Below are 15453 nucleotides of genomic sequence, written 5' to 3' on the forward strand. Positions count from 1 at the left end.
TTCATATATGTGTGTATTTTATACATATTTTCTGGACTTTATTTTATTAAGTTGATCTTTAGTCTATCTCCACCATTTCTACACTCACATGATTATAGTAGCTTTTAAAATGTTTTAATATCAAGATTTATAAATCCTCCAGATTTTTTTTTAAGATTTTATTTATTTATTCATGAGAGACACAGAGAGAGAGAGGCAGAGACAGACACAGGCAGAGGGAGAAGCAGGCTCCATGCAGGGAGCCTGATGTGGGACTCGATCCCGGGTCTCCAGGATCACAGCCTGGGCCAAAGGCAGACGCTCAACCACTGAGCCACCCAGGCGTCCCAATCCTCCAGATTTTTAATTCTTTATATGATAATTTTTTTCCTGTTTCTTTTTAATCTCCTGCTGGTACTTGCTATTGGCTGAACTCAAGCCAAAGTCAGTGAACAAGAGAAACAGTAAATATAAACAATGAAATTGGTCTTATGGGTTATAGACCAGGATGGAGAAGATCAGGAAAAGGATGTGAAGGGGCAAATAGAGGATATCCAGCATAAATTATTTATCTGATTTTTGTCTTGGCCACTTAAAAACAATTATTCTCTTAAATAAATTGAACTAAGTTCTTTGGCCTCATGTTCTATGTATCCAAAGACTTTGCAACATATGATAAACTCAACCATCCTACAACTCCGTAGTTCTAAACATACAGAACTACCTCAATTTATACATGTTTTTATTCCAATACATAATTTTGCATATATAGTAGCTATTTGTTCACTCATATTATTTAAAATAGAGAGGAAGCTTTATAAACTCAAACATTAAGAGTTTAGCCTCTTATTTTTATTTAGTGGCTCCTTAATATATATGCGCAAATTCAATATATGTACTCAGTATATTCAAATAACAATAATAGATATGTTTTATTAAAAAAAGCCTTTGTACAAGGTACATAGCATAACATTTATAGGTAATTTTCTTGTTTAATTCTCATAATACCATATAAGAGAATTATTTTCATAATTAATTTCTCAATGAGAAAACGGAAATTAAACTGATTAAGTATATTCAGAAGGATCATATAACTAGTAGTGGTACTTGGATTCAAGTGCTGGGCTTTCTGACATGAAAGCCTGCTCTCTTGTTGCCTTTTTCTGCCTTGATAAAAGAACACGAAACAACACAAGTTTAAAGACTGTCTTTATTGTTAGAATCCAGAAGAAAAAAAATGAAGAGAAAATAATTCACATTTTCAATTCGAATATGAAGGTCAACCTAAGTGCTCCTTTAGGCAACTTGCCCAGGCTCTACTGTTTCTTCTCTGTAACTGGTTCTTTCACTCATTTGGCACCTCTCTCATATTGAACTATGAGTCCACTTTCAACATTTTTCTGTTAGTGAAAGAGAGAGAGAAAGAGAGAATATTGAGCTTTGAGCCTTTTATTTAGTTATAGTTATTGAAATATTTTCAGGAATAAAGGCTGCAAATCTGTACTCAAAAAAGGGCTGTTTGGTATTCAAAATACCATCCTTGTCAAGATAAGAGCATGTTATTTACAAATTTTTCTTAAGACAAATGCCTACGATGTGTCAATGTCATCTTAAAACCAAAATGCCTATTCCTGTTTTTGATCTGCTACTGCATTAGAAGTGACAAAAAATTAAAGAGCATGAATCTCGCTCTGACTGCCCATGCATTGTTATGTATAGATGGAGAGAAGCCAGCTCCTTCCATATTAGCATTATATGACCTCACTGATCTACTTACTGGGGCACGATATTTCTTCTATCTATTTGTTGGGAAGAATCTGTGTGTGTGTGTGTGTGTGTGTGTGTGTGCATGTGTGAAAATCAGAAATAAAAGGAAAATAACAGGGTAGATAATGAACTGGAGAAAAAAGAGAAAACAGCACCCTTTTTTGGATCTATAATCACAGAGCAAGAAGGAGAGGAGCATTTCATTATCTTTACGGTAAAGTCTCTAACGGTTATCATCTTAAACTGACATCAAAACAAATGTCTCGAACAAGTCATAGGACCTGATACAGCAAATAGGCACATAGATGTCATTATTAATGAATTCTCTGTCATGGGAGATGTTCTAGAATTAAGACAACTTTGAAATATATTGATCATATGGTACCAAAGTAGAATTTTAATGGAATGCACTCCGAGATCCCTTGCAACTGTTATTTTATAATCTTAAGAGTTGCAAGGGTTAATAAGTGATTCCATCTATATAACGATGAATTTCTGAGATGCTGAGAGAAATTTCTGACTGTCACGATGACAACAGTATAAACACATAGCAGATTTCTGGTCTTTCCATTGTAATTCACAAAAGAAATACAATTTTAGAATCGTAATATTTAAAAATCATTATATTCAACAATCCATCTTACAGATGAAAAACAGAGACTCAGAGAAGCAAATCGACTTATTCAGGGCCCCAGAGCTTCCTATTCATAGACCTGGTAATTAAACCATGGGTTTAGTCCAGTGTTCTATCTTCTATGCGCTAAAGATGGTTTGTAGTTCCAGTGTGCAAGAAAGGGCTACGAAGCTTACTACTTCTTAGAACATCACTGAGTTACATTAGCTATTAATATTTTATTCATTTCATTGCTCCATCAATACAGTGAATAAACTAATATCTTCTTCCCAGAAGTCATATAAATGTTGCTTCATATTTGTAGTATTCAAATGATTATATGGAAAGAAATCCATATATTTCTCATATTTTACACTTTTATATATGAAGAAAGAGATAAAATAGAGAATTTTCAAAAACAAAGCATAGGCTCACAGGAAACTTGAAGTTTATCTAGATATTTAATAGATGGTACTACTACTACTAAGTATGAAGAATATATACTCTCATAATTCAGTGGCGTTAGTAGCTGGTTATCGTTAAACGCTCCACATCAGTAGGTGGTTGCAAACATTTTTAGCTGTAGAGTTGGTCACCTGAAACAAGGCTTCCTGATAATCCATAATAATCTGCAACCAAAGCATCAGGTGAGAAGCCCTCTGCTCCTTGGAGTTCTATGAACTGTCTATAAGACCTCAATTGATCTCCATGACTTATCCAAATCCAAAACTCTCTCGAACTTTCTTCAGATATGCAGGGGATTTGAATTCTCATGATCTCCTCCTCTATTACTGGACCTCCTATTTCCACACTCTTCTCTCTTAAAAATGCAACTCCCTTGCCTATTTCTGCCCACAACCACAATCATTAACTACAACATCCGCTTCTCACAAAATATCCACAAATATGGCATGACTAAGGTATTTCTGATGTGTGGAAGAAGCTGAGTAATGGGAAAAGGTGGAGTAGTCTCTGTCTCTCATGCAGTCAACACCGTAAGATTGAAATTTCTGTAGTTCTGTGGGTTCCTCTCCTGGCTGCTTCCCCATGCAGGAGTTACTTCCTAGGTCCCTCTCTTCACTGCCCCCTATTTCCTCCTCACCTTCCTTTCCCCTTATCTCTCCGAAGGAAAAAAATAATCTCTGCTTGTTCCAAACAAAGAAGTTCCATTCTTTGCTCTCTTTGGATACCCTGGAGGTTTATACTAAACAGTTATGATATTTCTTTTCTAATCTGAACAAAGGCAGTGTTCCTTAGCAATTCTGGGGCATACTTTTAGATAATCATTAATTTGCAGGTTTTCCAGTTCTAAAGTAAACTTAGGGAGGCTACAAGGGGGCTAGATATCTAGAATCCGCTTATGATAGACCCCAAACCACCAGGAGGATTTGCTGGAGCAAATTCTGAGCCTCTACATTTAGGTGAAAAGATAAAATAGAGTTTGCAAATATCCATTCCTCCTTGAATGTTATTCGAGGTATAATTTTATCAAGGTTATTGTGTGTAAAAATTTTAACTTAAATAATCCTAATAATGAAAAGTACAGCGCTTGAGAGTTGCTAAGTCATTTTATAAACATCATTTCACTTAAGCTTCACAAAAACTTTCTAAGATAAATAGGTAGGAAATATCATTAGTTCAGGTTTTTCAGATGCCAAGAGAGTGAGTGACTTTAAAATGGGATTTTAACCTGAGTCCTTCCACATTTGGTTACTCAATTTTACTTACACTTTTCCATGTCTCACCGCCACTGTTTCCTAAGTGGTGATCTCCCTCCTGTTTTGAATTTCTCCAACTTCATCCCCTCTTTGCAACCAAAGGGCTATTTTTAAAATCCAAATCTTCTCACTTTATATTGCTATTAAATTGTTTTAATGCCTTCCCATTGGCTCCTTGATTAAACTCAACACGGCTTATAATCGCAAGCTCTGTCTCCAAGGCTCTCCCACCCTCCTCCCCGATGTTCTCACAATTCTAAGTCATGTACAATCATGTAATTCCTCAATTATACCAACTCCGTCTTTCTGTTTTAGGACTTTGGACAGGTTGTTCTCTCTCCCTAGAAATTTTTTACTTCTAATCTCCACCTCCTCTACTAACCCATTTTATCACAAATTGTCTCACTTTCAATGTCTGGGTTGAGTGTGGCAAACCATACAACATCGCAGCACCACACACATTGCGCTCCGACTACTTTTTCATTCATCTGCTTCAGCTGGTTTCATGAGGGTGGTGGCCTTATCACTTAAGAGTCGCTGAATGAATTAATTCAGGCGTCAGCAAATGACACCTGTGGGCCAGATGTAGCCCGCAAGCTAAGGAATTTTAAATTTTAAAGGATTTTGGCAAGAAAGAGAGTAAGAGAGAGACAAGGAAGAGGGGGGAATAAGGAGAAGGAAGAGGACATACATGGAACTCAAAGGTAAAAAAAAAATAATTTCTTACCTATTTTTTTTACAGGGAAAGCTTGTCCTTTGTAATACACTGAAACAATTAAGATATTTTGATTCTAAATCCTTGACTCTTAACGAATCAGGGTCCTTCTTAAACATCTTCCAAATACCTTTAAAATCTTTTGGTTACAGGGGGAAAGTCACCAGTTATATGCACATTCTAAATGTCAGTTCACCTCATTGATTAATAGAAATAATAAAAACCTCGGCTGTGTATTGCCAGGTAACAGTGGCTGCTAGTAGCGTTAACCAGCTTCATGAAACGGATTCAAAAGAGGTGCCTTACATCTGCCAAAAGTATGATGAGCTTGGCAGACTACACAAAAAGTGGAAGAAAACTGTTTTTGAGAGCAAAATCAACCTGGTAATTTTGACTCTTTTATGCTTTGTTTCCCAAAATATTTTATACATCAATTGAGAGGCCATATGCGAAAGAGGAGAAACAAAGCTTTCATTTTAGTTGGCGGCATATCCTCTACTGTTTTTACAAGAAAAGTGTGGTCTAGGTAGTTGTCAAAGGAGGAAACAGTTTTTTATTTCCGCTGCCTTTTAACATGCTTTCAAAGTTGTTATTTAAATAGCTGGCATTCTTAACGTCTATTATGCAGCCGACCACGTGCAGTTTTATGTGTTTTGCTGCTAACAACCATAGTTTCTTTCTTCTCTATCCAAATGGAGATCCTTACCCAAAGGTTTTCACTTTCCAATCTCTCTACTTAGCAAGTTTGTTGCATGCTTGCTGATTCTCCAACACAGCAATTTACAGATAGGGTGATTAAATAAAATAGACTTGTAATGGTAATTGATAATTCTATTTTTTTTTAAGATTTTATTTATTCATGAGAGACACAGAGAGAGAGGCAGAGATATAGGCAGAGGGAGAAGCAGGCTCCCTGCGGGACTCGATCCGGGGACCTGGGATCACAACCTGAGCTGAAGGCGGATGCTCAATCACTGAGCCACCCGGGTGTCCTGATAATTCTATTTTGAAATATTTTGGCCCCAGGGCTTTTTGTAAAATCCTATAAAGATAAATTATTGTACACAGACATTTCATGATGAAGTGTTTTAATAGGCACTGGACAATAGATTATGATAGTTTTTGGTTAATTTTCTTTGTAATATGCATACATTTACTTACATAAGTCATGTCCCTGGAAACTATAGCCCAACAGTTTTACAGTGTAATTTGTGAAAATGTATCCTTTTTTCACTGGGTTGCGTACTGAAAGTCTATCAGCTTTAGAGTATGATTTATTCCCTGTTAAGCCACAGTATGACCATTCAAAATGATGAACAGCAATCCAGTCAAATCTGACCTATCAGAATTGGTGGGGGGTGAAGGGTCAAGTTATTTGAAAAGAGGGATGAGATAGGCCCTTTTCCGAAAAAACCTATTACTTTACTTTTTATGGTGGGAATGATTAAAATATTGATTGCCTGTAGTCTTAACATATAGTGAGCTAATAAGAAAAATAAAATCAGAATTCTTGATTCTCAGTTAATTTCTATATATTACTTGCAGTAAGCAATATGTTAGTCTAGCCCTAAGCCATCGGTCAGTACCCTTGACATATCTTTTACTGGGAAGGTAATAGAAAATGCAAAATCTATTATTGGTTAGTCTGGAGAACTTAAATCATAGATTCACCATTGAGGAATTAGGTGCAATTAGGGCTCAGAATACAGTAACTGACTTTTATTTTTTAAATAATTCTCATTCATTTACTCAATCACATAGCATGTGGAGCACCTAATATATACTATATTTCAAGATAAATAAGATGGTGTCTTTCATCAAGGAACAGTTTAATTGGGGAGAGCAACCTGCAGTATTATCCATGCATATAGTGTTAGAAGTATAAAAAATGGCCCATAAAAAATGCAGACTAGTTAGGAAATAAGTCTATCTAGTGCATTTCTTATGAGGTTCATATTGGCAAATCACCAAATAACTGATGAAAGGATAGAAAGAAAATATGTTTGAACTTAAAAAAAACACCTCACAATTTTCCAAAGAGAACATTCAAACACTCTAAATATTCTTTTGGTGTTGTTGTTTTGTTTTGTACATGGACAGGTAATTAGATTAAAGGCAAGAAAGACCTGTCAGAGGTTAGTATCATAATGTTTAGTTTATAGCTTAAGCTCCTATGATAAAATGTATCGTACACATTTTTGTTTAGCAAATTGATTTCTAGAATATAGTGAATAGTTGTTAGATGTGAATGAATTAGTTTAATAATAATAATAATAATAATAAAACTAATATTACCTACCTTTAATTGAGTTTTAGTTAAACCCTACTGAGTGTCTTAAATCTATTTTTTCCATTAAATCCTTTCAACAACATGTTGAGCTGGATGCTATCATTAGCACTACTTTATAGACGATGGAACTAAAGCACAGATGTGTTAAGTAACTGGAAGGGCAGATAAGCAAGGTATTGGTCAAAGTTGATTGACTCAAAGATATACTTTTAATCACTGTATTTTACATAGGTAAAGGCAAAAGTAATTATATATGAAAAGTCAATAACAAAGGACGTAGGCTTAGGTTGATACACTATCATTTGGGCATATTCATTCACACATATTTCTTTGAAAGTAAAATTCAAGATCTTTTGTTGTTTTCCCTGAGATATTTGGCCTGCTAAATCCTAACTGTGCAATTCTGCTCTATTTTATGTGCTCATTTGAACTTGGGTCAAATCAGGACGGAGTAACTTTAGGATAAAGTGGGAATGCATTGTTCAAGACAAACCAAGATGGGGGTTGATGAGCAATAATTAAATACTAGATACAAAATGTTTGTGGGCTAAACTATATGATATAAAGTCAGATTCTAGCTGATAAATAGTCATTTTCCTCCTTATTTCTTGGAAAAATTGTATATAACTGTTGCCAAGAATCACACACTTGGGTGAATTTTGAAGTTAAATGTCCCATTTTCTTTTCTCACACATACCTCTTGGACTACTTCTAGGAGACCATGTGTCCTTAGCACCTTTTTAGCCCCTTGTGAACTTTGATTTGAGGATGCCCTGTGTGGTCCATCCTATGAGTAAGATCACTTCAATATTCCCATTTTGCCTGGACTTCTTGGGGCCTCTCAGGACCCAGAAGCCTAGTTTTACATTTTCACCAAAAACTGAATTTTGATTATAGTATCTGTGTTAATTTCCTATTGCTGCTGTAACAAATTACCACAAATTTGGTGGTTTAAAGTTAACACAAATTTATTTTCTTACACTTCTGGGGATCAGAAATCTGAAATGGGTCTTTTGTGGCTAAAATCAAGGTGTCAGAAGAGCTGTGTTTTTTTTCCTCAAAGCTCTAGAGGAGAATCTGTTATTTCTTTGTCTATCTTCTAACAAGCTGCCTGCATTCATTGGCTCATGGCTGCATCAATTTGACTTCAGCTTCTGTTGTTATATCTGCTTCTCTAACTCTGACTCTTCTCTCTCTTTCCTGTATAAGGACCCTTGTAATTACATTGGATCCATTTGGATAATCTCTCCATTTGAAGATCCTTTACTGAATCACGTCTGCATTTTCTTTTTTCCAAGTAGGGTTCTGGGATGAGGATGTGGACATCCTCGGAGGAACCATCATTCTATCATAGTATCTTTTATTTGGGACAACATGTCAAAGCAAGCTCTCCTTGTTTCATATATTCTCTCCCTCTCTCTCAAATAATAAAAAAAAAATCTTAAAAAAAAAATCTATGGTGTGAAACAGTAATCAATTTAAAAAATGACCAGTCCTTCCTCCCTGTGCAAAAACACAGTTCTGCACAGAAACTATGAAAAAGCAGACCTTGCTTTGGGTAGGTTGGTGCTCCAACACTCACTAAAGGTTTGTAAAATATCATTTGATTATCCTTACTTTTATTTTCTTAGGGAATCATTGACATGTAAAAGCCATTTTATTGTTGTAGAAACAAGTAAGAAAATTTTTGTTCTTAAAAAAAGTTGCAAAACATATTTCATTTCTATATTTTTAATTTTAATTTGATTATTATTTTTTTAGGGAGGGAGGGATGGAGGTGGAAGAGGAAGAGATCATTATCTGATCCAAAATTAAGAGTTGGCTACCTGACTGAGCCATTTAGGTGTCCCTCTTTTTAATTGTTAAGATGAAATAACGGACATCTCTGTATAATGGTTTTGATTTTATTTAAAAAGAAAAAGATGAACTTAGCTCCTTTCTGTGAGCTATTGTGCCAATGAGCCTTCATCAACTGAGCACTATGAGACCCTGATATTACATCTTGAAAATTGTCTAGATTTATCATAAGAGAACCTCAACATTTATTTAGTTAGGTGCAACCAACATCCACTTACTGCCTGCTGTGAACTGGGCATTACACTACAAACTAGCACTGCGAATATAAATGAGATATAAACCTTGACTTCAAGATGTTTATATTTCAGCACAACATTCAAATTCTATTCGGATATAAGAAGAACACGCCTGCCTAGTGGTAACACCTACATAAATACATTTGGTTCCTGTCCTGGGGAACTCAGAATCTAATGAAGAAAGCAGGCAAGTGAACAAGAAATGTGTGTTAAATGGAAGAGCTTTAGCATGGACACAATCATCAGGCAAGTGGCCTTGCAGGATTGGTGGTATGGGCCAACTTACTGTACTCCAAAGTGTGTTTGCCACCCTTGTTAGATCCAGAAACTGGGCAATATCGATGTAATCAGGGGGAGATGATCAACCTTTCAAAAAGGAAATAATGACTAAATTCTGGACACTAATGGATAAATCACTAAAGATACTCTTTTGCAATGGCCGGAATAGAATCTTCATATTCCCTTTCCAAGATACTGTCCTTTCTAATGATGAGGAATAATATCAGAGACTTATACAGAGCTTCCTCTGGGCTACATATTTACTTATTCCATCCTCAACACAACCTTATGAAGCAGAGTAATAAAGATGGGAATCAAGTGTTATGGAAACAAAAGAGTCAGATGTAAATGTTTTAAGGCCTTATCAATAGACACATGTGAATTCATGAAACTCATGTTTCATTCCAGTATGGCTTATAGTAAGATTCCTCCAAGTGATGGAGGTGATCGCATATATAGATAAGAACATATTTAATTTCTCTCATTTCAGGATTTATCTGAAAGATCTCTCAGTGCCATCCAGTTGTAAAAATGGTTATGATTCCATAAAGAACCCTTCCATTTCCGTGTATATAAAGTTTTTGTCTTAATTGCAGAGTTAATGTTATTTCCCGATGTAGCTATTAGAGTTAATCTCTATGTACAATTTGCTTATTACAGTAAAGCTTGGCTATCTGGAGACCAGGCATCCTAAAACCTCAGGCTTTGGTCCAAATCTGAAGACAACTGGAGAAAACATGCACACACAGCATCACCTCTGCCCATTTCCTTTCTATCATGGAGACTTGTTTCCTGTAGACACTTGAAATAAACAAATGAACAAGCCTGGATAAAATGAGGATTGAACATTACAGCCTCATGTTGTAATTGATTAGTTCTTCAACAGGAAAAGAGGAAGATTAAAGTCTAGGCAAAATGAGATTTGTGTGTGTGTGTGTGTGTGTGTGTGTGTGTGTGTGAAAGGGTAGCATGTATTATGTAAAAGGAAATAATGAGATTAAAAGGGAGAAAAGAAGAAAGAAGGGAGAGAGCAATGGGAATTAATAGGATCTTTTCTCTTACTGATGTTAAGGAAAATGAGAATTAGGAGAGGAGGGGTCTGTAACTGATTCAGGGAATCCTAATTAAAAACAACGTAATAATAAGGCCTGAGGGACAAACTAACCCAGAAAAATCTTCAGTAGAAAAGGTCTAGATGCTAAAGATGAGTGGAAGATTAGGAAAAATGTTCAATCTCCTAGAATTAGAGGCCAAAATCAAAACTAGAATGGATCCCAGCATTGAAACAAGACAGCAAGGTGAAAAACAAGTAAACTGAGATATAAAGCAAAGGAGAAAAGAGTTCTGTGTAATAGTTTATAACTCAGCAGCACTTGGGATTTCCTTTTGGATAAGCAGGAAGTCTTTGCAATGGTGGCTAAGTAAGTTTTAAAGAGTCAGCCACGGATTTACCTGCTGTCATGATTACATATAAACAAACCTTCAATTGAAGGTTATGGACAGCAGATACTGAAACAGTGATGAGCAAGGTAAAATAAAAAGGCAGCATGAGATACTTTCTAAAGCTCAAATGTTCATTTCTTAACAGGATAGCGTATTACTGTGTGTGTGGGGAGCATTAGGCAGCATCTATGCATCATCACTACAGACTTCCTGACATCACTGACACTTCAGTGCAAGTGGTTTTGAAAGGGCTCTGTCTCCATTAAACTGTTGAAACCACCCATCGCAGGAACCATTGACCCTATGAAGGGTGAGATCACATGTTTGGTATCTATGGCTTAAGACCATCTCCTATTAAGTGTGAAGTGCCACAAGGCCTGCCTGACTTCCCACCAACTACCCCAGGCTATGTCATTACCCATATTAAATCCTGTGGTTAATCACTATACCAACTCCTGTATACACGCTTGATTCCATTGGGTTCTCTCCCTTCATCAGGGCAAAACTACCATCTTAGTTATTATTTTTTTAAAAGATTTATTTATTTATGATAGACATAGAGAGAGGCAAAGACACAGGCAGATGGAGAAGCAGGCTCCATGCAGGGAGCCCGACGCGGGACTCGATCCCAGGACTCCAGGATCACGCCCTGGGCCAAAGGCAGGCGCAAAACCGCTGAGCCACCCAGGGATCCCCTACCATCTTAGTTAAACCCAACTCTTTGCCAGCTTCACGCCTGTCTCTGTATAGCTGAATGTGATTGAAGAAAACACATAACCACACTGCGTTAAATGCATGACTCCAGCCTCAACTGAGTGCTTACTACCATGTCACGATAATATCATACTTCCACAATTTGATTGCCTTCTCACTCTTCAGAGTGAGAGTCATCTAAATCCTTGCTACTCAAAGCCTAGGCCATGGGCCTACAGCATTGTTATTACCTGGGGGCATTTTAGAAATGCAAAATCTCATTCCTCATGCCAGACAATTCTTATGCACATTAAAGTTTGAGAATCACTGATCTTCTGACTTCTCTCTTACTCTGCTCTAACCACATTGGCTTCCAGCTATTCCTAAAACATTACCAGGCACACTTCTGCCTTAGTGTCTTTGCACTGACTCTTCCCTCTGCTTACAATACTCCTTTCTCAGGTATCCATGTGCTAATTTCATCATTTCCTCAAGCTTTGTTCAAATATTACTATCTTACTGAGTTCTAACCTGACCATCCTATGTTATTCTAACTCATTCTCCTTGTCACAACTGATTACGCCCTGTATGCCCCACAGTTTTCATTTCTATTGTACCCGTCACTTTCTAGCATACTATGCTATGTTGTTAGCAAAGCTATTTATTATTTATTATCCCTCTTACCTCTCTTGAATAAGCACAACAGATAGACATTATTATTCCTGCTACAAACAAAGGAGTCAGAGCTCTGCAAAATTAAGTCATGTGTATACATACATACGGTGGAAGTATGGTGGTATAAGTGGTACACAGAACTATTTGCTTCTTTTTTTTAAGAATTTATTTATTTATTTATTTATTTATTTATTTATTTATTTATTTATTCATTCATTCATTCATTCATGAGTGACACCCAGAGAAAGGCAGAGACATAGACAGAGGGAGAAGCAGGCTCCCCAGATGAAGCCTGATGCAGGACTCGATCCCAGGACCCCGGGATCACACCCTGAGCCAAAGGCACACGCTCAACCACTGAGCCACCCAGGCCTCCCTATTGGCTTCTCAATGCCTTATTCTGATGGCCTTCCTTCAGTCTACCATCCTTGGGCATGTGGAAATAAGAGACACCACCTCCTTTCTCAGAAAGTTCATAGTCTGGTAAAACAGTCTAACTATATCATTACAACAATATAGGATAACAGGTAAACCAGAGTTAGAGAACTTTGTTAAAGGAGCACATGTGAAGCATCTCGCCTGGTGTATTGGACTAAATGTAATAATCGAAATATTTCTATTGCAGGTGAAGACCATTTCTCTAGCAATAAGCTAAGCCATGAAACATTATAGTTAAGACTCCTTCTCTCATAAAACGCTCTGGGCACGAGCAGCATACTAGTTAGGTAGCTCAGGGAATTCATTCTACATCAACAATTACAAAGGAAAGCTGAAGAGCCACAACAGAGAAAGATCGGGCTAATTTTGAAACCAGAAAGGAGAAAAGCAGACCGAGGAAAGAAAATCTGTACTAACATCTAAAATGGCAGCTGTAAAAAACTGATAGCAGCAAATAAATACATTAAATTAAAAGCAAACAAACTGATAGCAGGAGGCCTGGCCCGGTGTGATAGTCCAGAAGAGCAGGCCAGCCCTTAAGAGTCAGACTGAACACATTCCAATCCCATTCCTACAACTCCCTCACTGTGTGAATCCTTCAGGCTCTCCAAGCTACGTGTTGAAAAACAGCAACAATAGTGAATGTGTAATCGTACTGCCAAACTCACAGCGTTGTGGTGAGGATTAAGTGCTAGGCACTTTGCTTATCATGTATTCATTTATTTATTTATTTATTTTTAAAAGATTTTATTTATTTATTTGTTTTTATTTATTTATTCATGAAAGACACACAGAGATAGAGAGAGGCAGACAGAGAAGCAGGCTCCCTGCAGGGAGCCTGACGTGGGACTCGATCCTGGGACTCCAGGATCACACCCTGAGCTGAAGGCAGGCGCCAAACTGCTGAACCACCCAGCGATCCCCAGGTTTTGTTTATTTATTTGACAGAGAGAGAGAGAGAGAGAGAGAGAAGAAGCAGGGGGGTGGCAGGCAGAAGGAGAAGCAGGCTCCCCACAGAGCAAGGAGCCCCTGTGCATGGCTCTATCCCAGGACCCGGGAATTGTGACCTGAGCCACCTAGGTGTCTGCTTAGCATGTATTTAATAATAACAGCTGTTATTGTCAATCAATAAAATCTGTATCTGCCTAATGCAGACATTCTTGAGCTCTCTATCAGAAGCTTTCGGAAGCTTTAGTTGTGAAGACTCTGAGTCACTATGGGTCTGGGGTCTGGGACAGGCATTTGTATTTTTTAAAAGCTCTGCAGAGGATGCTCATGCATAGCCAGCATAGAGCTAACTAATGCAGCCTCCATGTGCACATTGATTTTCAACTTCATGCCTAAGGAGCGCCTAATTAGCAGGTTGCAAATGCAGATTCTCAGGCCTCTCTCCACAGCATTTGTGATCAGTGGATCTGGAGGGGGACCCAGGAATGATAGGATGAAGCAGGACCCAGATTGTACCTGGAAATGCACGGGTCCCAGCCATCCTTTGCGTTCATGGTTCTCCATGAACAGATTTGAAAATCTGCCCTAAACTCACCGGGGGGTGGGGGTGGGGGGTAAAATATTTTTAAGAACGCATGTGGACTAAACCATGTGATTTTTGAAAGGATATTTTAGTATTTTAGTGATTCAAACATACACATAACTTAAAAAGTCAGATTTTGCTCTTCTAAATCATCCAGAAAAGTACTCTAAGACTGTGGTATTTTTTTTTCCCTCCACAGAAGCATTTCTACCTAGAGTCTCCAGAAAGCACAAACAGCTAAGCGGTACAACCTGGGTAAGGGAGGCTGGAAGTAATATCGGGTGTTGCAATCAAGTAATCAGGGCTCCACGTTTTCTGTGCAGAAAGGGATCTTTGTGAGGTGGGACTCAAATAGGAAGCTCCAATAACATTTTGTTGAACAGAAATGGACCAAACTGCCCTCTTCCTGCCAGAAGGCTTAATAAGCTAGCCTCTTACGCCCTCGCACAGTTCAGAGGGGCCCAGAGAGAGTCAAAAGGCACAGAGAAGAGAGCGTGCAGAGCGGAAAGGCCATTCCCAGGCAATAAGTGGCTGTGGCTGGCATTTTTCAGAGCTGTTGCAAGAAGAGCAAATCTTCTTAAATCCCAGAATTGTGCAGACAATGGAGTAGCTACAGGTTATAGAAATACCACTGATAAAGCCTCCAAAGAATGTGAATGTAAGGCAGCTCTCTCCAGGGAGTGTGAGAATTTTCTGCTATTAAAATTAATAACCTTGGTTCCGATCTAATACGGGACATAGAAAGTGTGAGATGCAGAAGAGGTCAGCAGATGGCAGCACCAGATGAGGAGGAAGAGGATCCCCAGGGCCTGGCAAAGAACCATTTCCCTTATCCCCTGCACCTGGCAAGAGGGAGCGCACATGCACACTGTGCTCATTTATGGGTTTTGATATACATCCATACATTGACAGGGGTTTGTTTTTGAAAACTGTTTATGGCTTTTTCTAAAATCCACGTGTCCTCTTACCTTATACTAATCCTTTTGTTTCTTCACCTGTTTCCACATAGATGGTTACCTTAAAAAAGCTTACTCCTTGCTACGTGCACCTTACACACGTACAGTCCAGCTGTGGGGCAGTTTTATAGAGCTGACTAAGGTAGTCTCTTTGGCAATATTAAAAGAAGAAAAAGTAATCTCCTTTCTTTGTATATGATTTTTGCTTTAAAGTTTCCATACTCTTATTGGTAGTTGCCAGAAAATAGCATTGTTCTAGAACT

At 37.7% G+C, this 15453-nt stretch overlaps 1 long non-coding RNA gene across 1 annotated transcript; it reads right to left on the minus strand.

Moving 5' to 3' along the window:
• Positions 1-1171: 1171 nt before the first annotated feature.
• Positions 1172-15429, minus strand: LOC144302724 (uncharacterized). The gene is made up of 2 exons (XR_013369749.1): positions 15203-15429; positions 1172-1379 (listed from the first exon to the last, which is right to left on the minus strand). It is a non-coding gene; the product is annotated as an uncharacterized LOC144302724 (long non-coding RNA).
• Positions 15430-15453: the final 24 nt, after the last annotated feature.

Source organism: Canis aureus, chromosome 31, assembly GCF_053574225.1.
Source record: "Canis aureus isolate CA01 chromosome 31, VMU_Caureus_v.1.0, whole genome shotgun sequence".
Classification (NCBI taxonomy): domain Eukaryota; kingdom Metazoa; phylum Chordata; class Mammalia; order Carnivora; family Canidae; genus Canis; species Canis aureus.